Below are 26,888 nucleotides of genomic sequence, written 5' to 3' on the forward strand. Positions count from 1 at the left end.
ATGGAAGCCACAACATTGTGGTTCATGGTAAACCTACCCGCACAGGCCAGCTCCTGCACTTTGAGTCCCTTCGCCCACTGGAACCCGAGCCAGAAGCTGTCAGAAGCGCAAACAAGAGAGCAGAAAATACCGGGTCACTCGCTCACCGAGGGGGCAGACGCACAAGTTACAGGCTCTGACCGCCTGTGGCTATCCCACGTGGGTTTTTTTTTCTTTTTTTGTCATAACCAACACACAAAGGGCCACCAAACCCGACCCTGAGAAGCCAAACGGAAGACGGAAAAGCCCCTTATGCCACTGGTTTGTGGAGGAAACTTGGAAGGCCTCCACCAGACAAGATCATTGTGTCAGATTCCATCCAGCAGTTGATCAATGCGACACTCACAGGGCCCCGGGAAGCGCGCACGAAACCTGAGAATCAGGAGCCGGTGGGAGACTGCAGGAGGCAAGGCTGACAAAAAGTGTCTGACACCCTCTGGAGACTGGCTGCTGCGAGGGAAGTGGGGTCCACGGAGTGCGCAGACACAGTGCCCCGCTACCACGAGCCATTTCCTCTGCAGAACTACTGCTCAGGGGGCACCAAACGTGAGCACGTTCTGTGCATTTCTTTCAGCACCATCCACAAGATGCACCCTGCCAGAGTCTGCTGTTGCTGTTTACACAAGAAGGAGAAGTGCACCGTTCCTGGAAGCGCTGCAATACCAGGTCGATGCGTGGAGCGGATGGCGCAAGCCCCAATCGCAGCTCCCTGTTCCAAAAAGCAATTTAATATGTAGTCCCCTGTTGGGGGACGTATCAGATATTAAACTGATAAGAACAGATACTACACTTGATCTTAGCCAAAAGGCCGAGAAGCGATGCCAGAGGGCGCTTGTAGGGGAGGAGGGCACTTCTGGCATGACAAGCTAAAGGACCGGTTGCACGCATGTTGGAATAAAATGTAGACGGAACAAACATAGCGTCAGTTATCACCCTTATATCCATTCGCTTAGACAATAGAAAGTGTTTGAATGTGCTGAAGAAGAAATGTTCCCGTGACCCTGATCAGAGACCCCCAGCGAGCCCCAGGTCCTGGAGGTGCCTGAAAGCGCCAACAGCGACCCTGCAGATGTTCACGTTAATCCTGCAAGAATGTGTCAAGAAAAGAACTCGGAAAAACAATTAAAGTAATTACTCTCACATACACACACATAGACAAATAAACACAGCTTGTACAACTGCCTCCCCCCAGTGTTGCACGACCATGTAGTAGGGGACCCCTGAAAGAGAATAAAAAGGAAGGGGCGTGAACTGCATATTCATAGTAGAGCGGCATGCCACTGGGTATGTGGTTTCACTGTCCTCGCTGTGAGTAACTTTGAATATTGTTGTCTGTCTCTTCTGTATTTCTGCATTTAAGTGTTTTTTACAAGTGTCACAGGAGTTTGAACCTGACAACCCACTGACTCATGACGACCTCGCACGTCTACACGTGTTAGGTTTAACATATTGGCCTCTCATGTTACATGGTGTGACTAGGCACATGGAGTCAGTACTCCACTCCCAATTGAACGTCTGCAGCAACTGCACTAAGCCACTTGCTGCCGCTGCCTTTGCTCAGAATGAAGTCACACGAGTGCCACACAGACCGACTCCTTGAGACAACCAGAGTACATTCTCTGAATTTGGACACAGGTCCAGTGGCTGGGCTTGTTGCGGGCGACCTGATGAGACCACCACTTAGCATGTGGCATGTGCGAGAGACTCGTCCGGGCGAGACCGGTCCAATTCATACTTACCTGGCAGGGGAGATACCATGATCAAGAAGGTGGTTCACCCAGGGCGAGGCTCAGCCATTGCACCTGGGTTGAGCTGACCTCTGCGAATTCCCCAAATGTGGGAATCTCGACTGCATAATTTGTGATAGTGGGGGACTGCGTTCGCGCTCTCCCCTGATCCCGTGTTTAAAACAAGAGGCAGGTGCAGCGCCGTGCCGAGCTCCTTGGCTTGCGAGTGCAGCCGGACTCGAGCAAGAAACGACCAGCCCAGCACTACCAACGCTTGCTGGAAAGGTCTGCCCGTCCGCGGGAGACAACCAACCAACCAACCAGCCGAGAGGCCGATCTGCTCTCAGTCAGGAAACCTCAATGTAAAACGGCAACCAGGCGGAGAAAGGGGCGTCGGCCAAGCGCCTCCACTTTACCAGCACACCGGAACCACTGGCCACAGTGGACGAGGTGGCCGTCAGAAACAACCGTCCAACTCAAGCGGAAGTGGCTCAAATTGCTGTTGTCGCTCTCAGCGGCCTTCCCAGCCGCAGAGGCAACTGCTTCGGATCTTTATGTCCAAGGAAGGCAAGCAGCGACACCCAAGATGGAAGCCACAACATTGTGGTTCATGGTAAACCTACCCGCACAGGCCAGCTCCTGCACTTTGAGTCCCTTCGCCCACTGGAACCCGAGCCAGAAGCTGTCAGAAGCGCAAACAAGAGAGCAGAAAATACCGGGTCACTCGCTCACCGAGGGGGCAGACGCACAAGTTACAGGCTCTGACCGCCTGTGGCTATCCCACGTGGGTTTTTTTTTCTTTTTTTGTCATAACCAACACACAAAGGGCCACCAAACCCGACCCTGAGAAGCCAAACGGAAGACGGAAAAGCCCCTTATGCCACTGGTTTGTGGAGGAAACTTGGAAGGCCTCCACCAGACAAGATCATTGTGTCAGATTCCATCCAGCAGTTGATCAATGCGACACTCACAGGGCCCCGGGAAGCGCGCACGAAACCTGAGAAGGGAAGTGGGGTCCACGGAGTGCGCAGACACAGTGCCCCGCTACCACGAGCCATTTCCTCTGCAGAACTACTGCTCAGGGGGCACCAAACGTGAGCACGTTCTGTGCATTTCTTTCAGCACCATCCACAAGATGCACCCTGCCAGAGTCTGCTGTTGCTGTTTACACAAGAAGGAGAAGTGCACCGTTCCTGGAAGCGCTGCAATACCAGGTCGATGCGTGGAGCGGATGGCGCAAGCCCCAATCGCAGCTCCCTGTTCCAAAAAGCAATTTAATATGTAGTCCCCTGTTGGGGGACGTATCAGATATTAAACTGATAAGAACAGATACTACACTTGATCTTAGCCAAAAGGCCGAGAAGCGATGCCAGAGGGCGCTTGTAGGGGAGGAGGGCACTTCTGGCATGACAAGCTAAAGGACCGGTTGCACGCATGTTGGAATAAAATGTAGACGGAACAAACATAGCGTCAGTTATCACCCTTATATCCATTCGCTTAGACAATAGAAAGTGTTTGAATGTGCTGAAGAAGAAATGTTCCCGTGACCCTGATCAGAGACCCCCAGCGAGCCCCAGGTCCTGGAGGTGCCTGAAAGCGCCAACAGCGACCCTGCAGATGTTCACGTTAATCCTGCAAGAATGTGTCAAGAAAAGAACTCGGAAAAACAATTAAAGTAATTACTCTCACATACACACACATAGACAAATAAACACAGCTTGTACAACTGCCTCCCCCCAGTGTTGCACGACCATGTAGTAGGGGACCCCTGAAAGAGAATAAAAAGGAAGGGGCGTGAACTGCATATTCATAGTAGAGCGGCATGCCACTGGGTATGTGGTTTCACTGTCCTCGCTGTGAGTAACTTTGAATATTGTTGTCTGTCTCTTCTGTATTTCTGCATTTAAGTGTTTTTTACAAGTGTCACAGGAGTTTGAACCTGACAACCCACTGACTCATGACGACCTCGCACGTCTACACGTGTTAGGTTTAACATATTGGCCTCTCATGTTACATGGTGTGACTAGGCACATGGAGTCAGTACTCCACTCCCAATTGAACGTCTGCAGCAACTGCACTAAGCCACTTGCTGCCGCTGCCTTTGCTCAGAATGAAGTCACACGAGTGCCACACAGACCGACTCCTTGAGACAACCAGAGTACATTCTCTGAATTTGGACACAGGTCCAGTGGCTGGGCTTGTTGCGGGCGACCTGATGAGACCACCACTTAGCATGTGGCATGTGCGAGAGACTCGTCCGGGCGAGACCGGTCCAATTCATACTTACCTGGCAGGGGAGATACCATGATCAAGAAGGTGGTTCACCCAGGGCGAGGCTCAGCCATTGCACCTGGGTTGAGCTGACCTCTGCGAATTCCCCAAATGTGGGAATCTCGACTGCATAATTTGTGATAGTGGGGGACTGCGTTCGCGCTCTCCCCTGATCCCGTGTTTAAAACAAGAGGCAGGTGCAGCGCCGTGCCGAGCTCCTTGGCTTGCGAGTGCAGCCGGACTCGAGCAAGAAACGACCAGCCCAGCACTACCAACGCTTGCTGGAAAGGTCTGCCCGTCCGCGGGAGACAACCAACCAACCAACCAGCCGAGAGGCCGATCTGCTCTCAGTCAGGAAACCTCAATGTAAAACGGCAACCAGGCGGAGAAAGGGACGTCGGCCAAGCGCCTCCACTTTACCAGCACACCGGAACCACTGGCCACAGTGGACGAGGTGGCCGTCAGAAACAACCGTCCAACTCAAGCGGAAGTGGCTCAAATTGCTGTTGTCGCTCTCAGCGGCCTTCCCAGCCGCAGAGGCAACTGCTTCGGATCTTTATGTCCAAGGAAGGCAAGCAGCGACACCCAAGATGGAAGCCACAACATTGTGGTTCATGGTAAACCTACCCGCACAGGCCAGCTCCTGCACTTTGAGTCCCTTCGCCCACTGGAACCCGAGCCAGAAGCTGTCAGAAGCGCAAACAAGAGAGCAGAAAATACCGGGTCACTCGCTCACCGAGGGGGCAGACGCACAAGTTACAGGCTCTGACCGCCTGTGGCTATCCCACGTGGGTTTTTTTTTCTTTTTTTGTCATATCCAACACACAAAGGGCCACCAAACCCGACCCTGAGAAGCCAAACGGAAGACGGAAAAGCCCCTTATGCCACTGGTTTGTGGAGGAAACTTGGAAGGCCTCCACCAGACAAGATCATTGTGTCAGATTCCATCCAGCAGTTGATCAATGCGACACTCACAGGGCCCCGGGAAGCGCGCACGAAACCTGAGAATCAGGAGCCGGTGGGAGACTGCAGGAGGCAAGGCTGACAAAAAGTGTCTGACACCCTCTGGAGACCGGCTGCTGCGAGGGAAGTGGGGTCCACGGAGTGCGCAGACACAGTGCCCCGCTACCACGAGCCATTTCCTCTGCAGAACTACTGCTCAGGGGGCACCAAACGTGAGCACGTTCTGTGCATTTCTTTCAGCACCATCCACAAGATGCACCCTGCCAGAGTCTGCTGTTGCTGTTTACACAAGAAGGAGAAGTGCACCGTTCCTGGAAGCGCTGCAATACCAGGTCGATGCGTGGAGCGGATGGCGCAAGCCCCAATCGCAGCTCCCTGTTCCAAAAAGCAATTTAATATGTAGTCCCCTGTTGGGGGACGTATCAGATATTAAACTGATAAGAACAGATTTTTTTTTTTTTTTTTGAAACTGTTTATTGTCACTAATACAGAATTTCACCACATTTCATTATTTTTGAAAACTGCCCTTCAAAAAAGTAAAATACACAACACCACATTTAAACTAAAAGTGTTCAATTAACTTTTTGTTTTTGTTAAAAGCCAGTGCTGTGGGCAGTAAAAATGATTAAAATTTGTAATGAACATTTTAAAATATCATAAAAAGGAGCTTCAATGTCTTCTGTTGTACAGGAGCGCAGTGAGTCCTTATCAATAGTCTCTACATCCCACTCTCCCAGACAGCTAATCTCCAGGACACTGTCAGGGTACCCTCAGACCCTTATGCTTCTTCTCTTTCTCCTCCTTCTTCCTTCGTAGAGTCAGGCTGCCGCTGCCGAGACCTTTTCTGTGATGCTCCGGGTGCCACCTCCGGGTGGGCACAGACGACTCTTCTTTGTGGCTGTGTCCTTGGCCCGCCGCTTGCAGCTGCGAGGGTTGCTGCAGCCATTCGGATCACAGCCACGGGGGGGATCTGTCTGTGCCTCCTTACCAGCAAGTTGCGGGAGGTCCAGATGGCGTCTTTGATGGCGGCGAGGGCGAGCCACTGCTTCCCGAAGTCTTTGTAGGTTGACTTCTGGTGGCTCACCCCGTAGAGCACAAGCTGTTCATTTAGGACCTCCCTTGCTGGCAAGTCCGGGAAATTTAGGTCGCCGGCTGTCGCCCACAGGTCTACGGCAGCACTGCACTCCCAGAGGAGGTGCCTCACCGACTCCGGTGCGCCACATCCCGGTCGGGGGCAAGTTGGGTTCGCTGACATTCCTCGGGAGTGCATAACAGCCCTGACTGGGAGGATCTCGTGGGCCACCATCCATGACAGGTCCCGAAGTCTGTTTGGGAGAGCAGGATGGTTCACATTGCGCCAAACCGATGTGGGCTCGCCGAATGCAAGCCCGCGCACTGGACTCACTGGGTCCCGCTCCTGCACGACAGAAATAACAGAGCGATGATTTTTTAAAATGTCTAATGTTTGTCTTTCCAAATTAAAATGCTTTAAAAAAGTCCTTATAAATATATATGCCGGTGGTAAGTTAAAAGCCACAGGTATCGTTAGATCTGTTGGAATCAGTTTGAGCTTTCTTAAGTAGGAGCCCATCCAGTATCGTACCAAGGCTTTGGTCTTGGGAGTACTGGATGAGCCCACTGCATTTTCCAGGTGCAATGCTGTATATCTTGCGCCTAAAAACAGTTTCAGATCTGGTATTGCTTTTCCACCTTTTTCTTTTGCCTTTTTGAGAGTATCTCTTCTCACTCTCTCCCACTTGGAGCCCCAAAGGAAATAAAAAATGGCTCGATCTAGTTCTAAAAGCACATGTCTTTTGGGGATAAAAACAGAGCTGATCAGTAAAAGCAAAGGTAAAATCACAGCTTTTATGATTAAAACCTTTCCCTCTAAAGTCAGTTGTCTTAGTCCCCAAAAGCCCAGTCTTTGTCTCACTTTCCCTACCACGTCTCCCCAGTTGGTTTCCCCTCCCCCGTCTTTGCCAAATTTAATTCCCAGTATTTTTTGGTCAGTCTGTGTCACAGTCAGGGGAAGTCCTATTTCCTCTGTTGCCGTCCAGGGTCCGTAAAATTGGGCTTGGGTCTTATCCCTATTGAGTTTGGACCCAGAGGCCCGTCCAAACCAGTCAGTCAGGTCCAGTGTTCTGTTAACTGATAAAATATTTGTGCATAAAATGTTAAAATCGTCCATGTATAAAATGCATTTTGTCGTCAGTCCCCCCGGAATAGTCACCCCGTTGATCCATTTGTCCCTTCTCAAAATCTGTGCCAAGGGTTCTATACATAAAATATACAGGAGGGCAGATAACGGACATCCCTGACGGACGCCACAGTTGATTTTAACTGCTTTTGTCAGATTCCCGTTAACCACAAATTTGCTGGTAATATCCTGGTACAGCAGTCCCACCCACGCTACAAACCTTTCTGGAAAACCCACTTTTTGCAGTACCCTAAAAAGATACTGGTGCGAGACCCGATCAAAGGCTTTCTCAAAGTCTAAATTTAGTACTACTAGCCGAATATTTCTGTCTCTCGCAAGACAGATGGTGTCACGGATCAGCATGAGGCTGTCTGTGATCTTCCTCCCAGGGATGGCACAGGTTTGATCCGGGTTGATCAAGTCGTCTAAAACCATGGTCATACGTGTGGCTAAAAGTTTGCTAAAAAGTTTACAGTCACAGTTTAAAAGGGTAATCGGTCTCCAGTTTTTCAAGTCGGTCTTGTCTTTAGTTTTGTAAAGGAGTGTCACTATCCCTACTCTAAAACTGTCAGGTAGTCGGCTACTTTGGTCAAATTCATTAAAAACAGTGAGTAAGTCTGGTGCTAAAATGTCCCAAAAAGTTAAATAAAATTCCATGGGAAGTCCATCCTCCCCGGGGGACTTCCCTTTCTTAAAAGCCCTGATACATTTATTTAACTCTTCGTGACTAAAATCCTGTGTTAAAACTATGTTTTCATCAACTGTTTTTTCCATAAAATCAAGTGCTCTTGAGATGACTTCTGGGTTTGTATTTTTGATTTCATAGAGTTCTTGGTAGAAGAATTCTACCGTTTCATTTATCTCATTTTTTGTCTCCACCATGCGCCCGTCTTTGTTTTTTAATTTAAAAATACCTCCTGCTTTGTTCATAATCTTTTTAAAGAAGTACCGGGTACATTTTTCTCCTTCTTCAATTTCTTTTTCCTTGCTCCTTAGAAGCACCCCTTTACTTTTAATTTCCGCTAAGGCAGCCATTTCATTTTTTACCTGTTTGATTTCTTCATTAAAATTCAGCCCTTTTTGTGTTAAGTTAAAATAACGTTGTAAACGTTTTTGCAGTCCCAGCATGCATCTCTTTTCTTTATTACATTTTTTTCGCCCTGCTTTTTTAAAAAAGGTCCGGGTCCTTGCCTTCACCATTTCCCACCACTGTGCTCGTGACTCATGCAAGTCTTGAAGGGTCTGCCAGTCCCTGAACCGCTCCCTGTACTGGTTGACCAAATCTTGATCTTCCAGCAGGGAGCAGTTCAGTTTCCACAGACCTCTTCCCACCGCTGCACCAGACGGGAGTGAAAGAGTGCAGGTGAGAACCAGGTGGTCAGAGAAGAAGACAGGGGTCAATCTAGCATCAGTAGGGGCCCAGTCCCGTGTGAATATATAATCTATGCGAGAGGCTCTGGTGCTGTCACCACTGAACCAGGTGAAGCCCTCCTCTCTGGGATGCATGGCTTTATAACAATCATGTAAGTTAAAATCCCTACTCATGTCCTGTAATAAAACTGATGTTTTGTCTACTTTAAAATCTTCCCCCACCCCCTTTCTGTCTTTCCTACTTAAAATACAATTAAAATCCCCTCCCACTATAAAAGGTACCCGGCCTAGCATGTGGGACTGCAAATTTTCTAAAAAATCATACCTTTCATTTTTGTCGTTAGAACCATAAATATTTAAGAGGTTAAAATCCTGTCCCATAAAAGTCAAATGTGTTAATAGTGCTCGCCCTTCCCTCACCACAGTGCTCCCCTTTACCGTGACATGTGGGTTTTTAATTAAAATGGCCACGCCATCATTTTTATTTTCATTTGACCCACTCCATAAGGATGTTTGTGGCCACATTTCTTCCCACTGCTTGTAGTTTGTTAAAAAGGGTAAACCACATTCTTGTAATAAAAACACATCTGACTTAAAAGTTTGAAGGAAGGATAAAACACATTGAGCTCTAACTTTCGACTTCACACTTCTCACATTGATGGTAGAGAAGGTGAGAGTCATAAGTATGATTTTTAAGTTAAAAAAATAAATTAAAAAACTTAAAGGGGCCTAAAAGTTAAATAATTGCTATAAAATTTATACTGTGACTATGAGATTTCTTGTGAGTGAGGCTCCTCCTTCACTCCAGTGGGTGAGGGTTGGAGGGGAAGAGCCTCCCTTCCCTGCCGACGTCTGGGTGTCGGTCGTTCCTGGAGTCTGCCATTAAAAGTTCGCTTCTCACGAGGGGTTGACTGCAAAACAATATTTAAAAAGGACAGTTCATTTGGGGAGTCCGGGGGGAAGACTCGAGGCTCCTCCAGTGAAGAACTGTCAGAGAGAGCCTCAGGCCTTCCCCGCTTCTCTGATAAAAGAGAGGAGTCAGACAGCTGTGAAGCGAGTCTTTTTGCTTGCTGGCCACTGGGTGGGATGGCTTCCTCTTCTGACTCTGGCGGCGGCAGGATGACTCCCAGATGAGTGCACCCTTCATTTGCCGGCAGACCACTCTGAGTCATGGTTTCTGGGGCCTTTATGAGCCCCTCCCCCTGTCCCGCCTCACCTGTTTCTCCTCCAATCACAGGTTTTGGCGGGAGATTTGAATTTATGGTCTCAACAGCCATATTGGCCCCAGCATTTTCCTCTCCATTTCTCTTTTCTTTTCCAGCCTTTAGCTTGTTGGCAAAGGATTTGGGACAGTCTCTGAAGAGATGGTTTGAGTCTCCACAGAGGTTGCACTTTCTGCCATTGGTACATTGTTCAAAAGTATGTCCAATTTCTCTACATTTCCGACACACAGTCTGCTGACATGCCTCTGCCAGGTGGCCGTGCTCTCCACACTTGCGGCAGAGCTTGGGCTGACCCTGGTAATGTATGTAGCCTCGGTTTTCTCCCAGAACTATCATTGATGGGAGATGTTTCAGACCCTGGAAGCCCTGAGGGTCCTGCCATTGCTGGATGGGGACCCTCCAGGCGCAGTTCCAGATGCCATCTTCATCTCTCACCTTCATAGCCTGGCCTTTAACCGTGCAATATCTTCCCAGCCAAAAGCAAATATCGTCTGCGGTCACTGTCTCATTAAACATTCTAACAATAACGGTTTTAGCTGCATTGTCAGTCAGTTTTTCAACATTGAACACAGACAGCTGGGATTTCACATCTTCATAACGAGTCCAAAACTCTCTCAAAGTTGCAGCAGACTGGAAACTTACATCATAGCCTTTGTTGTAAGGCAGTGCCAAAATGCAATTGAGGTCATCAGGTTTAAATTGAAGAATTTGTTGGATGATTTTTCTGGAAAAATCCAATCTGGACAGTCCCAGTGACTCACCCTCCATTTCCTTATATGTGAAACGCACACTGTGGTGCCTCCGCATACCGGCATAGCTGGCCGACATGGTGGAGGCACCACCAGCTGAAATTTTCCTGCTCAATGAGAGTTTTAAAACAAATAAATACTTAAAATGCAATAAATACAATAAAAATAAAACTTACCTTGCACTGTTGCGGGAATAAAAGGAGTTAAAGTACACTGAAAAGTGTAGGAAATTTCCTCCCAAATGTTGGCAGAATTCTATGCACCTGAAGCATACAATTCTCCACCCAAAGGAGGCGACCGCAGTCTTAGCCAAAAGGCCGAGAAGCGATGCCAGAGGGCGCTCGTAGGGGAGGAGGGCACTTCTGGCATGACAAGCTAAAGGACCGGTTGCACGCATGTTCGAATAAAATGTAGACAGAACAAACATAGCGTCAATTATCACCCTTATATCCATTCGCTTAGACAATAGAAAGTGTTTGAATGTGCTGAAGAAGAAATGTTCCCGTGACCCTGATCAGAGAGCCCCAGCAAGCCCCAGGTCCTGGAGGTGCCTGGAAGCGCCAACAGCGACCCTGCAGATGTTCACGTTAATCCTGCAAGAATGTGTCAAGAAAAGAACTCGGAAAGACAATTAAAGTAATTACTCTCACATACACACACATAGACAAATAAACACAGTTTGTACAACTGCCTCCCCCCAGTGTTGCACGACCATGTAGTAGGGGACCCCTGAAAGAGAATAAAAAGGAAGGGGCGTGAACTGCATATTCAGAGTGGAGCGGCATGCCACTGGGTATGTGGTTTCACTGTCCTCGCTGCGAGTAACTTTGAATATTGTTGTCTGTCTCTTCTGTATTTCTGCATTTAAGTGTTTTTTACAAGTGTCACAGGAGTTTGAACCTGACAACCCACTGACCCATGACGACCTCGCACGTCTACACGTGTTAGGTTTAACATATTGGCCTCTCATGTTACATGGTGTGACTAGGCACGTGGAGTCAGTACTCCAGTCTCCCAATTGAACGTCTGCAGCAACTGCACTAAGCCACTTGCTGCCGCTGCCTTTGCTCAGAATGAAGTCACACGAGTGCCACACAGACCGACTCCTTGAGACAACCAGAGTACATTCTCTGAATTTGGACACAGGTCCAGTGGCTGGGCTTGTTGCGGGCGACCTGATGAGACCACCACTTAGCATGTGCGAGAGACTCGTCCGGGCGAGACTGGTCCAATTCATACTTACCTGGCAGGGGAGATACCATGATCAAGAAGGTGGTTCACTCAGGGCGAGGCTCAGCCATTGCACCTGGGTTGAGCTGACCTCTGCGAATTCCCCAAATGTGGGAATCTCGACTGCATAATTTGTGATAGTGGGGGACTGCGTTCGCGCTCTCCCCTGATCCCGTGTTTAAAACAAGAGGCAGGTGCAGCGCCGTGTCGAGCTCCTTGGCTTGCGAGTGCAGCCGGACTCGAGCAAGAAACAACCAGCCCAGCACTACCAACGCTTGCTGGAAAGGTCTGCCCGTCCGCAGGAGACAACCAACCAACCAACCAACCAGCCGAGAGGCCGATCTGCTCTCAGTCAGGAAACCTCAATGTAAAACGGCAACCAGGCGGAGAAAGGGGCGTCGGCCAAGCACCTCCACTTTACCAGCACACCGGAACCACTGGCCACAGTGGACGAGGTGGCCGTCAGAAACAACCGTCCAACTTAAGCGGAAGCAGCTCAAATTGCTGTTGTCGCTCTCAGCGGCCTTCCCAGCCGCAGAGGCAACTGCTTCAGATCTTTATGTCCAAGGAAGGCAAGCAGCGACACCCAAGATGGAAGCCACAACATTGTGGTTCATGGTAAACCTACCCGCACAGGCCAGCTCCTGCACTTTGAGTCCCTTCGCCCACTGGAACCCGAGCCAGAAGCTGTCAGAAGCGCAAACAAGAGAGCAGAAAATACCGGGTCACTCACTCACCGAGGGGGCAGACGCACAAGTTACAGGCTCTGACCGCCTGTGGCTATCCCACGTGGGTTTTTTTTTTCTTTTTTTGTCATATCCAACACACAAAGGGCCACCAAACCCGACCCTGAGAAGCCAAACGGAAGACGGAAAAGCCCCTTATGCCACTGGTTTGTGGAGGAAACTTGGAAGGCCTCCACCAGACAAGATCATTGTGTCAGACTACATCCAGCAGTTGATCAATGCGACACTCACAGGGCCCCGGGAAGCACGCACGAAACCTGAGAATCAGGAGCCGGTGGGAGACTGCAGGAGGCAAGGCTGACAAAAAGTGGCTGACACCCTCTGGAGACCGGCTGCTGCGAGGGAAGTGGGGTCCACGGAGTGCGCAGACACAGTGCCCCGCTACCACGAGCCATTTCCTCTGCAGAACTACTGCTCAGGGGGCACCAAACGGGAGCATGTTCTGTGCATTTCTTTCAGCACCATCCACAAGATGCACCCTGCCAGAGTCTGCTGTTGCTGTTTACACAAGAAGGATTAGTGCACCGTTCCTGGAAGCGCTGCAATACCAGGTCGATGCATGGAGCGGATGGCGCAAGCCCCAATCGCAGCTCCCTGTTCCAAAAAGCAATTTAATATTTAGTCCCCTGTTGGGGGACGTATCAGATATTAAACTGATAAGAACAGATACTACACTTGATCTTAGCCAAAAGGCCGAGAAGCGATGCCAGAGGGCGCTCGTAGGGGAGGAGGGCACTTCTGGCATGACAAGCTAAAGGACCGGTTGCACGCATGTTGGAATAAAATGTAGACGGAACAAACATAGCGTCAGTTATCACCCTTATATCCATTCACTTAGACAATAGAAAGTGTTTGAATGTGCTGAAGAAGAAATGTTCCCGTGACCCTGATCAGAGACCCCCAGCGAGCCCCAGGTCCTGGAGGTGCCTGAAAGCGCCAACAGCGACCCTGCAGATGTTCACGTTAATCCTGCAAGAATGTGTCAAGAAAAGAACTCGGAAAAACAATTAAAGTAATTACTCTCACATACACACACATAGACAAATAAACACAGCTTGTACAACTGCCTCCCCCCAGTGTTGCACGACCATGTAGTAGGGGACCCCTGAAAGAGAATAAAAAGAGAGGGGCGTTAACTGCATATTCAGAGTGGAGCGGCATGCCACTGGGTATGTGGTTTCACTGTCCTCACTGCGACCAGGAGGAAAACCACATTGGACCTCTTGTAGCAGAGGTTCGACCAACAGTTGTACCCTTCTCTCCAGCACCCTGGAATAGACTTTCCCAGGGAGGCTGAGGAGGCAACAAATGCCCAACCAAAGCGTCACAGACAGGATTCGAACCTGTGCGGGGAAACCCCAATGGATTTCAAGTCCAACGCCTTAACCTCTCGGCCACCGTGACTGCTTGGAAGAGACCAATGGGGGCAGGTGACCCCATTGTCCTAGAACCAAAATTTTGCTGATGTCAAGGATCAGCTGGCAACATGTGCATGGGAGGAAGACACATGGTTTGTGTGAGGGGCTACACAAGTCTTTCCACTTCTAGTCAAAAGCCAGGCACCTCACATCGTTTCCATAAAGTACCAAGGGATTGTCCTGTTGCCCTTGTATTTTGTGGGCAAAAAGGAGGTGTTTGCAAGTGGACCTCAGACCCTATCACTGGTCACCTGAACAGGGACTTGAATCCCGGACACTCAGATCAAAAGTCTAATGTTCAGGTGACTGGCTCAAACTTTGTCTTGTCTGACCACTCTTTTGTCCAGAAGATATTTGGCTAATGTGGTCTGATTTCTTAAACCTGCAAATGTCCAAATACACAAGGGTATTGTCTTTGTAGGGCACATTGGGAACCACACAAGTGGTGTGCAAGAGTGGAGCGCAAACATGAATGAACACTGACACTGATGCACCCAGCGAACGTCCCTGGGTGGGCTCGAACCACCAGCCTCCCGGTTAACAGCCGAGCGCGCTGACCGATTGCGCCACAGAGACTCACACCCTGCCAACTTCTGTTCAGTTGAAGCCATATGCTATGCTTCCAGCATGCCCTTTGTTTTGGATGTGACTCGCACCTTCTGGTGTAACAATCAAACAACATTGCAAACCAGGACACCAGCTTTACTATTTGATGAACGCAAAGTATTTTTTGGGTACAATCCAGGGGTCTTGTGCTCTCACGGAAATGGCTCTGTCCTTTTTCAACATGAGTTGAGACGAAATGTATTAAAATGGACAGACTGCATTGGTCACTCAATCAGAATTTCTCAGTTTGCCAATTTCAGACTGCGTGACAAAGAATCAAGTCAAACTCCATCGACAGGATGGACAGGGGACAACAAAGCAGGGAAGATAAGGGATAGGGAGGAGAGGGGAAAGATGCGACCGCTTTTGTTGAGAGCCAGAGAAGAAGCTCTCCTCTCTGCAAGGTCAAGTACAGTATGCCAGAAGATTTGACCTTGTGAGTTGTCCTCATTCAACAAAGGCCTGGATAGCTCAGTTGATAGAGCATCAGACTTTTAATATGAGGGTCCAGGGTTCAAGTCCCTGGTCAGGCGGGTGAAGGGAGGCCCCTTCCCTGAAATGTTACACCTACTTCCTTTATCCTCCTTCTGTGGTCAAGTACAGTATGCCAGAAGATTTCTGCTCCTTCATCCTCAACACCGAGAAGGCCAAGGAGATGGCCGTGCACACAAGGAATAACTTGTTTAAGTAAACCTTTTCGACCTAGCACCTTTGCGATCTTCCAGGACTGTTGATAAATGCCATTGTCAATAATTAAATTGAAGATATGGCATATGGGCTCCTGAATCAACTTTGCTGCCGCCCTCAGTAACCTACCATCCAAATTATCAATACCACATGGCTCATCGCTTTTAATGGAATGCAACAGTTTTCCTACCTCATCTACACTTATCCTCTTAAATTGAAAACTACACAGTTTATCCTACACAATATTGTTCTTTATCTGACAGTCTACCATCAACATCTATCATCTGATCTCTAATCAAATTTATTTTATTAATAAAAAGATATTGCTGCTCCCAGTCAGGTAACTGACATTTGGACAGGTTTTGAGTGGAGATGGGATTTGTCTTGGTCATCGGCCGAACGGTTAGGGTCATTCATAAGCGCTATCTGCCAACTGCTGTCATTCTGAAGCGACTGACGACATAAATACGAATAAAACCCGTCAATAAAGGATAGACTTGAGTTTCTGGTAAGTACTACACAAGAAGATAAGGTGCTCAACTGGAGGAGGGAGTGTGGACTGGGTTTAGGGTTAGACCAATACTGTATTTGGCATAGAAATTGGGGCTCAGATTAGTGTTTGGTACTTGGGAACAATAAATCAAGGTCTGGGTTTCTTCACTATTACATGACAAGAGACTAGTCGAGAGAACGTAGCCAGGATTAGGTTTGGGGTATTTGTCTGATGCTGAGGGACAGATCCTGGACTCATTTCCGATCCCAACATCTCTTCTACAAAAAAGCACTTGACTTCTTGGAGAATGCGGGCATCGATCCCACTCCCTCTCGCATGCAAAGCGAGCGCTCTACCATTTGAGCTAATTCCCCTGCCATCACAGCGTTGACAGAGAAGGTTCAGTCTCATAACTATTTTGGTTCCTTTGCTGGAGTACGTCAATTCCGCAGCTGACCGAGTTTCTCAGGGAACACAAGGAGCGAGAGGTTCAGTCATCACTGGGAACTTTGGAAGTGTAGTCACCTTAAGTCAGGTGTGCTTTGGTGAACTTCAGAGGCATCATGGCCAGTCTGCATCAAAACATTATCTGAAATCCTGTGGCAGGTTTCTGGCATTGATTCTTAATTCAGTTGCCATCCCTGATAGATGGTAATGGTAATGATAATCATGCCCGCATGGCAGGCGAGTCTCTTTGCTTGTCTGACGTCTGTGTCGCATCCTGATTGGCTGGCAGCAAATGTCAACAACATGAGCGCGGCCCCCGCTTGGCAAGTGAGAATTCTACCACTGAACCACCAATGCCACGTGGGGACACACTGTAAGAGAAAAAAAATCAACTGTCAAGTGGATGAGCCTCTGCAAAGTGGCGCTGAATGACAAAACATCACAACACACGCACGGGATGCCAGGGGAGGCCGAGTACTAACAGAGCTGAGCGAGAGGGCATAAGAAAAAAATTAGTGACCTTGTGGTGGTTACCCGACAGCACCAAGGATATGGTGCACGTCTGATGCGCAATGCATGCCAGGTGATGTTCATCTAGCGAGCAGACATTCTTGTGGGGGACAAGCTCAACTGTAGGAATGTTAAGAGAACTGGCCAGTCCGCTATCAATGAAGTTCTCATCCGCACCAGACTCAATTAATGCTGTGGTAGGAGAAGCTTCCCCCGCCCAGGATATCGTACCTTCCACCTGAAGTCGGCCCACCAAAGCGGATGACGCAGCCGGTGTGGTTGGAGCGGGCAGTGCCAGCAGCTGGGGAATATCCCTGGCGGAGGAAGAGCGTTGGCGTGCTGGGCGAACTGGACAGCGGGAACTTGTGTATAGGACTCCCACAGTACAGGCACAGCCACAGGCGTAGACGGTGACTCCTCTCCGCTGACGAAAGGCGACTGGCTCCCAGTTGCATGGGGACGACACTCCCGATGTCGTCAGATGGCGCTCCACTGCTGGAGCAGGGAGGGAGGAGTGGTGCCAAAAGAGCCCCGGGAGGTGGGATTTGGAGCCGACGTGTGGGTCGGAGCGGCTCCGCCCGATACGCGTTTCGTAGCGCCTCGTCATTCCAGCAGCTCTCTGGCGCTATCCCGGTTAGCTCAGTTGCTTAGCGTGTGGTGCTAATAACGCCAAGGTCATGGGTTCAACCCCCCGTACTGGCCACTCTTCTTTATGTGCTCCAGGAACAACAAAACGGCGACAACCCACTGGCCCCCATATCCAACATCACACCACCCACCCACCTGTGAAACACATTCGACAAGGCCGCTGAAAACAGCATGTCAAAAGCAGAGTGGCAACAAACCTCTCGGCCACCGAGACTGCAAGAAGCAGATCAATGGGGACAGTGGACCCCATTATCTCTCTACCCAAAATTCAGACCACCAGTGTAGAGAATGCGGACCGCGAAAGGACAACACCCCGGCCCTCATAACCAACAGTACCAACAAATGCCCAACCAAAGCGTCACAGACAGGATTTGAACCTGTGGAAAAGACCAATGGGGGCAGGGGACCCCATTGTCCTAGAACCAAAATTTTGCTGATGTCAAGGATCAACTGGCAACATGTGCATGGGAGGAAGACACATGGTTTGTGTGAGGGGCTACACAAGTCTTTCCACTTCTAGTTAAAAGGCACCTCACATCGTTTCCATGAAGTACCAAGGGATTGTCCTGTTGCCCTTGTATTCCCTTGTATTGTCCTTGTATTCCATCCATTTACTAACCAGGCCCGCCCCTGCTTAGCTTCTGAGATCGGACGTTTTCAGGGTCAATCAAGGGGGGCGAAGCCCACATCAGGAGGTTTGCCACCTGTTAGCAGGGTGCCCCACCATCTGAACAGGTGCTCTTTAAATGAGTTTAACAACACCAAAACTGATTTTCTTCTAAACACCACTCTCGACATAACAAATTTTCTACGGACAAAGTCAATGTTCCAATCCCCAAAAGGTGAAAAAATATCCTTTACAACTGTTCACCCAGCTCTCTCCATCGACTCTCCCATCATCTTTGTCCTCTCTTTGGAGGGAGAAGAGAGGAGGTCTGGATTGAATCGGAGAGGCATTTTACACAAATCAATCCATGAACCAGGAACTGCCACAGCAAAAGGCCTCAAAGCGGCCCACGCCTGTAAGGCTTCCCTTACAAAGTTCGGGAGGACCCCGAGCACTGGGCTGGGGGGCAACAGACAAAGATTAAACACACCAAAATTATTTAATACACGCAGATCCTTCAGGAAAAACTCCTTCCAGGGAGCCCGACAATCTGGATCCAGAAATTTTCTGAGCACGTTTAGTCTCAGTGCCTGTTTCTTCAAGACTAAATCAATTAAATTCAGACCTCCCTTATCAATATCGTGCGGCTCCTTTTGAGTGTCCTCTGTTGTCAGTGAACCTCACAAGGTCACAGTTTTTTTTTTCCTGATCAGGGCACCGTTTTAGGTTGGGTGGATGAGTAATCGAAGGCGCCAGATTAAGGTTCCTTACGTTCAGGAGGCTCTGGTTGAAATCCCACAGCTGGCATTTTCCTGGTCAGCTCCGTTATCCACGACTGGAATGATTTGGCAGCAAAAGACCGTCAGATTGTACAAGACACCTGAACACCTTGAGAAGAAAATTAAGAAAGGTTTTGTTCTAATGAGAAGGGTTTGTTTAACCGGACTGGTTGTTGCAACCGCAACCCGACTCGAGGTTCAACGTGACATTGTGACATACAAAAGAGGAAGCCCCCGTCGGGGAATCGAACCCCAGTCTTCCACGTGACAGGCGGAGATACTGTCCACTATACTAACAAGGACTGCTGCTGAGCTGATGTGGTGTCGATTGGCCAAAGGGGAATTCAGAACAGGCTCGTGGCCCATGACCGTTTTCATGGCAGCTGGAGACTTTAACCACTGAAATCCATCCCGCTTATCCTCATCAACGGACTGTATTCCCCACCCGTTACCAGCATGGGGACATTCCAACCCAAGATGGGAACACACTGGACCAGGGACACAGCAACATAGTAGGTGGCACAGACACAGCTTCACATTACCCCCACTTTTAGACTCGACTGAAAAAGGACTCTCTTGCTTGGTGCTAACATGATGACCATTAGCATGTTAGCATTTAAGCTAATTTACTCATGCTAGTTTTTTTTTTTTACCCCGGACACAGTATCTTTGAGAGGAGGCTGCGGTCCATCAGGACCAAAACCTCACGCCACAAGAACAGTTTCTTCCCGTCTGCTGTCAGCCTCATCAACAAGGCCCGGAACCCCCCTGACACTGTTCACACCCCACCTCTGCCTCACCCTGCCACTTTGACACTTTATATGCGTTAAATTAACGCTCAGTTTGGACTCTTAGGAAAAACAATCAGACTGCACTTCCGGAATAACAAATAAAAAACAGACTGCGTACATATATTTATACTGCATTCTGTATATTTTGTATTTTAATTTTTTAATCGATGTGTCTGCACCTACTTCACCAAAACAAATCCCCAGTCGAGGTCAGCAGGCCCCGTCTCCACTGTAAACTGTGTGGACTGGGCACTGCTTCCCTTTTCAGAGGCGCCGGACGGTTTGCCAGAACCCCTTCGAGGCCGACCGAAAGTCGTGCTCCATGGCCTCACCGAATTCCTCCCACACCCGAGTTTTTGCCTGGACAAGCGCCGAAGCCGCGAACCGTTTGGCCTGACAGTACCTGTCAGCTGCTTCCGGAGTCCCACAAGCCATCAATGCTGGATAGGACTCCTTCTTCAGCTTGACGGTGGCCCTGACCTCTGGTGTCCACCATCGGGTTCGGGGCCTGCCGCCACGACTGGCACCGACCGCCTTGCGGCCGCAGCTCCGGTCAGCCGCCTCAGCAATGGAGGCACGGAATATGGCCCATTCGGACTCAATATCCCGGTCCTCCCCCGGGATGCAGGTGAAGCTCTGCCAGAGGTGAGAGTTGAAGACTCGACGAACGGGAGACTCTGCCAGACGTTCCCAGCACACCCTCACTACTCGTTTGGGTCTACCAGGTCTGTCCAGCATCCTCCCCCGCCATCTAACCCAACTCATCACCGGGTGGTGATCAGTTGACAGCTCAGCCCCTCTCTTCACCCGCCTGTCCAGAACATGCGGACGCAGGTCTGATGACATGACTACAATGTCGATCATAGACCTGCAGCCTAGGGTGTCCTGGTGCCAAGTGCACTTATGGACATCCCTATGTTCGAACATGGTGTTAGTTTTGGACAAACTGTGGTTCGCACAGAAGTCCAATAACATCACACCTCCCGGGTTCAGATCAGGGAGGCCGTTCCTCCCAATCACGGCCCTCCAGGTCACACTGTCATTGCCCATATGGGCGTTGAAGTCTCCCAGTAGAACAACAGAGTCACCAGGACTCCAAAAAGACCGGGTACTCCGAACTGCCATTTGGCGCGTACGCACACATGACAGTTAGGACCTTTTCCCCAGCCCGAAGGCGTAGAGAAATTACCCTCTCGTTCACCGGGGCTGACTCCAACACAGAGGCACCAAGCCGGGGGTCTATTGATAAGCCTACACCAGCTCGCTGCCTCTCCCCTGCAGCAACTCCAGAGTGGAACAAGGTCCAGTCCCTCTTTGGGTCATGACCGAAAGAAGGACATCTCGGATACAGGCGGCTGAAATGAGTTTCCTCCGTAGGGTAGCTGGACTCACCCTAAGAGATAGGGTGAGGAGCTCAGTCATCCGGGAGGGCTCAGAGTAGAGCCGCTTCTCCTTCACATCGAGAGGAGTCAGTTGAGGTGGCTCGGGCATCTAGTCCGGATGCCTCCCGGACGCCTCCCTGGTGAGGTGTTCCGGGCATACCCAGCCGGGAAAAGGCCCCGGGGCAGACCTAGGACACGCTGGAGTGATTATGTCTCACAGCTGGCCTGGTAACACCTTGGTGTCCTCCCGGTGGAGCTGGAGGAGGTGGCCGGGGACCGGGAAATCTGGGCTTCCCTACTAAGACTGCTGCCCCCTGCGACCTGGACCTGGATAAGCGGAGGAAAATGGGTGGATGGATGGACTTGTATACTAAAATGAGATGGAGATAATTGCAATATTTGTCGGAATAGTTCTGGAACAAATGGTGGCAGGAGTATCATACCAACATTGCTCTGAGACAAAGATGGCATACGCCAAGAAGAAACATGCAAGTTGGAGATGTGGTGATCATCAAAGAGGAGGAGGTTCCCCGAAACGAACGGAAACTGGCTGGGATTCTTCAAGTCCATAAGAGTGACAATGGACTAATGAGGACAGTTGCGGTGTTTCACGATGCTTCAATGTCCCGCAATGGCGTGTGAATGCACTCAAGAGCAGTAAATGCATCGAGAACAGCAGTAATGGAAGCGTGAACTCTTTACTGGACCAGGTCAGCTAAGTAACAAAGACAATACATCTGCAAGCTCTTCAAAGGACACCTAAAGACCACAGCCATAGCAGAGGATGGTTTCGATCCATCAACCTCTGGGTTATGGGCCCAGCACGCTACCGCTGTGCAACCTGACTCAAGGTTCAACGTGACATTGTGACATACAAAAGAGGAACTCCCCTTCGGGGAATCGAACCCCGGTCTTCCACGTGACAGGCGGAGATACTGTCCACTATACTAACGAGGACTGCTGCTGAGCTGATGTGGTGTCGATTGGCCAAAGGGGAATTCAGAACAGGCTCGTGGCCCATGACCGTTTTCATGGTAGCTGGAGACTTTAACCACTGAAATCCATCCCGCTTATCCTCATCAACGGACTGTATTCCCCACCCGTTACCAGCATGGGGACATTCCAACCCAAGATGGGAACACACTGGAGCAGGGACACAGCAACATAGTAGGTGGCACAGACACAGCTTCACATTGCCCCCACTTTTAGACTCGACTGAAAAAGGACTCTCTTGCTTGGTGCTAACATGATGACCATTAGCATGTTAGCATTTAAGCTAATTTACTCATGTCTCAAGGCAAATAGACACATGGCATGATGTGGGGACACTATGGGACTGCCTTAACACTTTTGGACCTTGAGGCTGTCCAGCTCTGCCAGAGGTGAGAGTTGAAGACTCGACGAACGGGAGACTCTGCCAGACGTTCCCAGCACACCCTCACTACTCATTTGGGTCTACCAGGTCTGTATCACCAAAAGAGCTGACCCGCCCAATGTGGGGCTCGAACCCACGACCCTGAGATTAAGAGTCTCATGCTCTCCCCACTCAGCTAACCGGCTAACCGGGCCTTTCTCGGCCAAGATATCACTTTTTAAATTTTTTTTTAATTGATGTGGTCTTCTTGATGTTTGATCCTTTGATCAACTGCAGTCAGGTTTCACTAAGTGCTGTCCACCTTAACTCTCGGGTGGTCCGGTCTGTTACGTTTCAGGTGTCATTCTGAATTCTAGCAAGCAGCCATTCTTGTGGGGGACAAGCTCAACAGTAGGAATGTTAAGAGAACTGACCAGTCCGCTATCAATGAAGTTCTCGTCCGCCCCAGAGTCAATTAATGCTGTGGTAGGAGAAGCTTCTCCCGCCCAGGATATCGTACCTTCCACCTGAAGTCGGCCCACCAAAGCGGATGACGCAGCCGGTGTGGTTGGAGCGGGCAGTGCCAGCAGCTGGGAAATATCCCTGGTGGAGGAAGAGCGTTGGCGTGCTTGGCGAACTGGACAGCGGGAAATTGTGTGTAGGACTCCCACAGTACAGGCACAGCCACAGGCGTAGACGGTGACTCCTCTCCGCTGACGAAAGGCGACTGGCTCCCAGTTGCATGGGGACGACACTCCCAATGTCGTCAGCCGGCTCTCCGCTGCTGGAGCAGGGAGAGAGGAGTGGTGCCGGAAGAGCCCCAGGAGGTGGGATTTGGAGCCGACGTGTGGGTCGGAGAGGTGCCGCCCGATACGCGTTTCGTAGTGCCTTGTCATTCCAGCAGCTCTTTGCTGCTATCCCGGTTAGCTCAGTTGGTCAGCCTGGGGATGCTAATAACGCCAAGGTCATGGGTTCGCCCCCTCGTACTGGCCACTCTTCTTTATGTGCTCCAGGAACAACAAAACGGCGACAACCCACTTGCCCCCATATCCAACATCACACCACCCACCTGTGAAACACCCTCGACAAGGCCGCTGAAAACAGCATGTCAAAAGCAGAGTGGCAACAAACCTCTCGGCCACCGAGACTGCAAGAAGCAGATCAATGGGGACAGTGGACTCCATTATCCTCTACCCAAAATTTAGACCACCATTGTAGAGAACGCGGGCCGCGAAAGGACAACACCCCAGCCCTCATAACCAACAGTACTCCACCACAAGGTAAACAGCATGGCCAACCAAAGCGTCACAACCCCATTGGATTTCAAGTCCAACGCCTTAACCTCTCGGCCACCGTGACTGCTTGGAAAAGACCAATGGGGGCAGGTGACCCCATTGTCCTAGAACCAAAATGTTGCTGATGTCAAGGATCAGCTGGCAACATGTGCATGGGAGGAAGACACATGGTTTGTGTGAGGGGCTACACAAGTCTTTCTTAAATTTCTTAAACCTGCAAATGTCCAAATACACAAGGGTATTGTCTTTGTAGGGCGCATTGACACACAGTTTGCCAATTGGGAACCACACAAGTGCAAGAGTGGAGTGCAAACACGAATGAACAGTGACACTGATGCACCCTGAGAATGTCCCTGGGTGGGCTCGAACCACCAGCCTCCCGGTTAACAGCCGAGCGCGCTGACCGATTGCGTCACAGAGACCCACACGCTGCCGACTTCTGTTCACATACTAACGCATGCTATGCTTCCAGCATGCCCTTTGTTTTGGATGGGACTCGCACCTTCTGGTGTAACAATCAAGGCATTGCAAACCAGGACACCAGCTTTACTCTTTGATGAACGCAAAAGAAGAAGGGAAGATAAGGGATAGGGAGGAGAGGGGAAAGATGTGAGCGCCTTTGTTGAGAGCCAGAGAAGAAGCTCTCCTCTCTGCAAGGTCAAGTACAGTATGCCAGAAGATTTTACGTTGTGAGTTGTCCTGAGTGAACAAAGGCCTGGATAACTCAGTTGGTAGAGCATCAGACTTTTAATCTGAGGGTCCAGGGTTCAAGTCCCTGTTCAGGCGGTGAAGGTAGGCCCCTTCCCTGAAATGTTAAACCTACTTCCTTTATCCTCCTTCTGTGGTCAAGTACAGTATGCCAGAAGATTTCTGCTCCTTCATCCTCAAAACCGAGAAGGCCAAGGAGATGACCGTGCACACAAGGAATAACGTGTTTAAGTAAGCCTTTTCGACCAAGCAACATTGCAACATCTTCCAGGACTGTGGGTAAACGCCATTCTCAATAATTAAATTGAAGATACAGTACGAGACAGGCACTTTGACCAGCTTAGCCACAGCGCCAGCTGTGCATCTGGCACCAACACAAAAACTGTTCGCCAATGGGGAAAAATGTTCATACAAGGGAGGGAGTCCAAAGTCCAACACTGAATTGAGAGTCCCTGGGTGGGCTCGAACCACCAACCTCTCAGTTAGCAGCCAAACGCGCTGACCAATTGCGTGACAGAGACTACAACAGCACACAAGGAATAACTTGTTTAAGTAAACCTTTTCGACCTAGCACCTTTGCGATCTTCCGGGACTGTGGGTAAACACCATTGTCAATAATTAAATTGAAGATATGGCATATGGGCTCCTGAATCAACTTTGCTGCCGCCCTCAGTAACCTCCCAACCAAATTATAAATACCACATGGCTCATCGCTTTTAATGGAATGCAACAGTTTTCCTACCTCATCTACACTTACCCTCTTAAATTGAAAACTACGCAGTTTATCCTACATTGTCTTGTTCTTTATAATAGAATCTGACAGTCTACCGTCAACATCTATCATCTGATCTCTAATCAAATTTACTTTATTGATAAAAAATTGAGAAATATTTGCCAATTTGGACAATTGTCAATCTGCCCCCACTTTGGACACATCGTCGTGTTTCATTGTTTGGCAACTGTTTTGTGACTTCGCCTGTCCCCTTAAAAACCCCTTCCATCAGGTTTCCATAGTGTCGTGGTTGTCACGTTTGCCGAACACGCAAAAGGTCCCTAGTTAATTTCACAGCCAACCAAGTTAGGAATTGTGGTCATACAAGAAGGGGGTTTGTTTTTTTGTATTTCGAATAAAATGTTTTCTGCATTTTGAACAATTTCCACAGGAAAGACATCTTTCAGATGTATCAACAAAAGAGCTGAACTGCCCAAAGTGGGGCTCGAACCCAAGACCCTGAGAGTAAGAGTCTCATGCGCTACCGACTGAACCAAACAGGCCTTTTTCAGCTGCAGATATAATTTTTTGTTTTTCTTTTTTATCGATGTGGCCACCTTGATGTTTGACCAATTCCACAGACAACCTTGTTTCTCAGGGAACAGAAGGAGCGAGACTTTCAGTCATCAGTAGTTCTACAAACTCCGACTCAGGCCACATCTTTGTACCCGACATTTCCAATTTATGATGATGATTTTAGGATTTATGATCACTCTGCAACTGCCTCTGAACAGACACCCATGTCCACCCTCTCTTGGGGAACATTTGACTCAACTCAATTAAATGACACACTCAAACCAAAATTCTAGAATCCTCCCAACCCCGTTGGCACATCATGTCCCCACCCCGAGGTTATCAAACTCGCTCCCAAGGAAATGTTGGAACTTGGGAAAGCATTAAGAATGGCAAGAAGTAGGATTAAGAATCCTACTTCTTGCCAAAAGCCTACCCTATGGTAGAAGATAAGATATGCCTTTATTCGTCCCTCAGTGGGGAAATTTGCAAGGTCCCGCAAGTTCCACAACAGCAGGGGGAGTACTTCAGTATGTTTACAGACCATGGACTCCTCCTAAATTTAGATACATAGCCTTATCCATGCCAAAACCACACAACAACCTCGACCAAATCCTGACTGACATATGTAACTGACTTGGTACATAATCACCGTCTCAACGGAACTGAATTAGCCCAACTGTTGACATTGACCACAGGCTCCAAGTATGGTGCTTTTTGTACGGCCATTTAGCCAATTCTGCCAAAGGGGAATTCAGAACACCCTCGTGGCCCATTACCATTTTGATGGTACCTGGCGACTTCAACCAGTGAACTCCACTGTACCGCTTATCCTCATCAACGGACTGTAATCCCCACCCTTCACCAGCATGGGGACATTCCAACCCAAAATGAGAACACACTGGACCAGGTACACAGCAACGTAGTGCGTGGCACAGACACAGCTTCACCCTACCCCCACTTTTAGCCCAGACTGAAAAAGCAGAGAAACCCCTTTGCAGCTGAAATTGCTCAGTTGGGAGAGCGTTGGACTGACTATCTAATGGTCCCTGGTTCAATCCCAGTTTTCAGCACAATTGCCGTTTACATTGTGAGTTGGCAAATAGTTTGTAAAGGGGTGATTTTGTTCTCTTGATTTCATCAACATCGATCACGACAACACAGCCAGTTACATATTAAGACCAGACAAGTACAGTTGGGAGGTGACATACAGAATCCTGATGCATATCATGTTACAATCAGACACAAACAGGATGGAGGACCAGACCTTGAGTTCGCGCAAATGTTCACAGCATTAGGTCTGCAAAGTGTTCAGCTGATGCACATTTACTGGAAAGGAAAATGGGCTCTTGTCACGGTAGC

The 26,888-nt window shown here is 49.3% G+C and overlaps 12 non-coding genes and 1 pseudogene across 12 annotated transcripts; 5 read left to right on the plus strand and 8 right to left on the minus strand.

The window, feature by feature from the left end:
- Window positions 1-668: 668 nt before the first annotated feature.
- On the minus strand, window positions 669-859 carry LOC144896982 (U2 spliceosomal RNA). The gene has a single exon (XR_013626562.1). It is a non-coding gene; the product is annotated as a U2 spliceosomal RNA (small nuclear RNA).
- Window positions 860-1,770: 911 nt separating this feature from the next.
- Window positions 1,771-1,934, plus strand: LOC144896943 (U1 spliceosomal RNA). Its single transcript, XR_013626525.1, has one exon. It is a non-coding gene; the product is annotated as a U1 spliceosomal RNA (small nuclear RNA).
- Window positions 1,935-2,943: 1,009 nt separating this feature from the next.
- Window positions 2,944-3,134, minus strand: LOC131119403 (U2 spliceosomal RNA). Its single transcript, XR_009126352.2, has one exon. It is a non-coding gene; the product is annotated as a U2 spliceosomal RNA (small nuclear RNA).
- Window positions 3,135-4,045: 911 nt separating this feature from the next.
- LOC131111098 (U1 spliceosomal RNA) lies at window positions 4,046-4,209 on the plus strand. Its single transcript, XR_009121096.2, has one exon. It is a non-coding gene; the product is annotated as a U1 spliceosomal RNA (small nuclear RNA).
- A 1,086-nt stretch (window positions 4,210-5,295) lies between these two features.
- On the minus strand, window positions 5,296-5,475 carry LOC131111140 (U2 spliceosomal RNA; annotated as a pseudogene).
- A 6,300-nt stretch (window positions 5,476-11,775) lies between these two features.
- On the plus strand, window positions 11,776-11,939 carry LOC131119742 (U1 spliceosomal RNA). Its single transcript, XR_009126469.2, has one exon. It is a non-coding gene; the product is annotated as a U1 spliceosomal RNA (small nuclear RNA).
- Window positions 11,940-13,030: 1,091 nt separating this feature from the next.
- Window positions 13,031-13,221, minus strand: LOC131126945 (U2 spliceosomal RNA). The gene has a single exon (XR_009129459.2). It is a non-coding gene; the product is annotated as a U2 spliceosomal RNA (small nuclear RNA).
- A 617-nt stretch (window positions 13,222-13,838) lies between these two features.
- On the minus strand, window positions 13,839-13,920 carry trnas-uga (transfer RNA serine (anticodon UGA)). The gene has a single exon. It is a non-coding gene; the product is annotated as a tRNA-Ser (tRNA).
- Window positions 13,921-14,436: 516 nt separating this feature from the next.
- On the minus strand, window positions 14,437-14,510 carry trnan-guu (transfer RNA asparagine (anticodon GUU)). The gene has a single exon. It is a non-coding gene; the product is annotated as a tRNA-Asn (tRNA).
- A 1,511-nt stretch (window positions 14,511-16,021) lies between these two features.
- Window positions 16,022-16,094, minus strand: trnaa-ugc (transfer RNA alanine (anticodon UGC)). Its single transcript has one exon. It is a non-coding gene; the product is annotated as a tRNA-Ala (tRNA).
- A 7,787-nt stretch (window positions 16,095-23,881) lies between these two features.
- Window positions 23,882-23,955, minus strand: trnan-guu (transfer RNA asparagine (anticodon GUU)). Its single transcript has one exon. It is a non-coding gene; the product is annotated as a tRNA-Asn (tRNA).
- Window positions 23,956-24,246: 291 nt separating this feature from the next.
- On the plus strand, window positions 24,247-24,319 carry trnak-uuu (transfer RNA lysine (anticodon UUU)). The gene has a single exon. It is a non-coding gene; the product is annotated as a tRNA-Lys (tRNA).
- A 2,207-nt stretch (window positions 24,320-26,526) lies between these two features.
- On the plus strand, window positions 26,527-26,599 carry trnav-gac (transfer RNA valine (anticodon GAC)). Its single transcript has one exon. It is a non-coding gene; the product is annotated as a tRNA-Val (tRNA).
- Window positions 26,600-26,888: the final 289 nt, after the last annotated feature.

Source organism: Doryrhamphus excisus, unplaced genomic scaffold, assembly GCF_037039965.1.
Source record: "Doryrhamphus excisus strain RoL-2023G ecotype Guam unplaced genomic scaffold, RoL_Dexc_Guam_v1.1 HiC_scaffold_24, whole genome shotgun sequence".
In the NCBI taxonomy this organism is placed as follows: Eukaryota; Metazoa; Chordata; class Actinopteri; order Syngnathiformes; family Syngnathidae; genus Doryrhamphus; species Doryrhamphus excisus.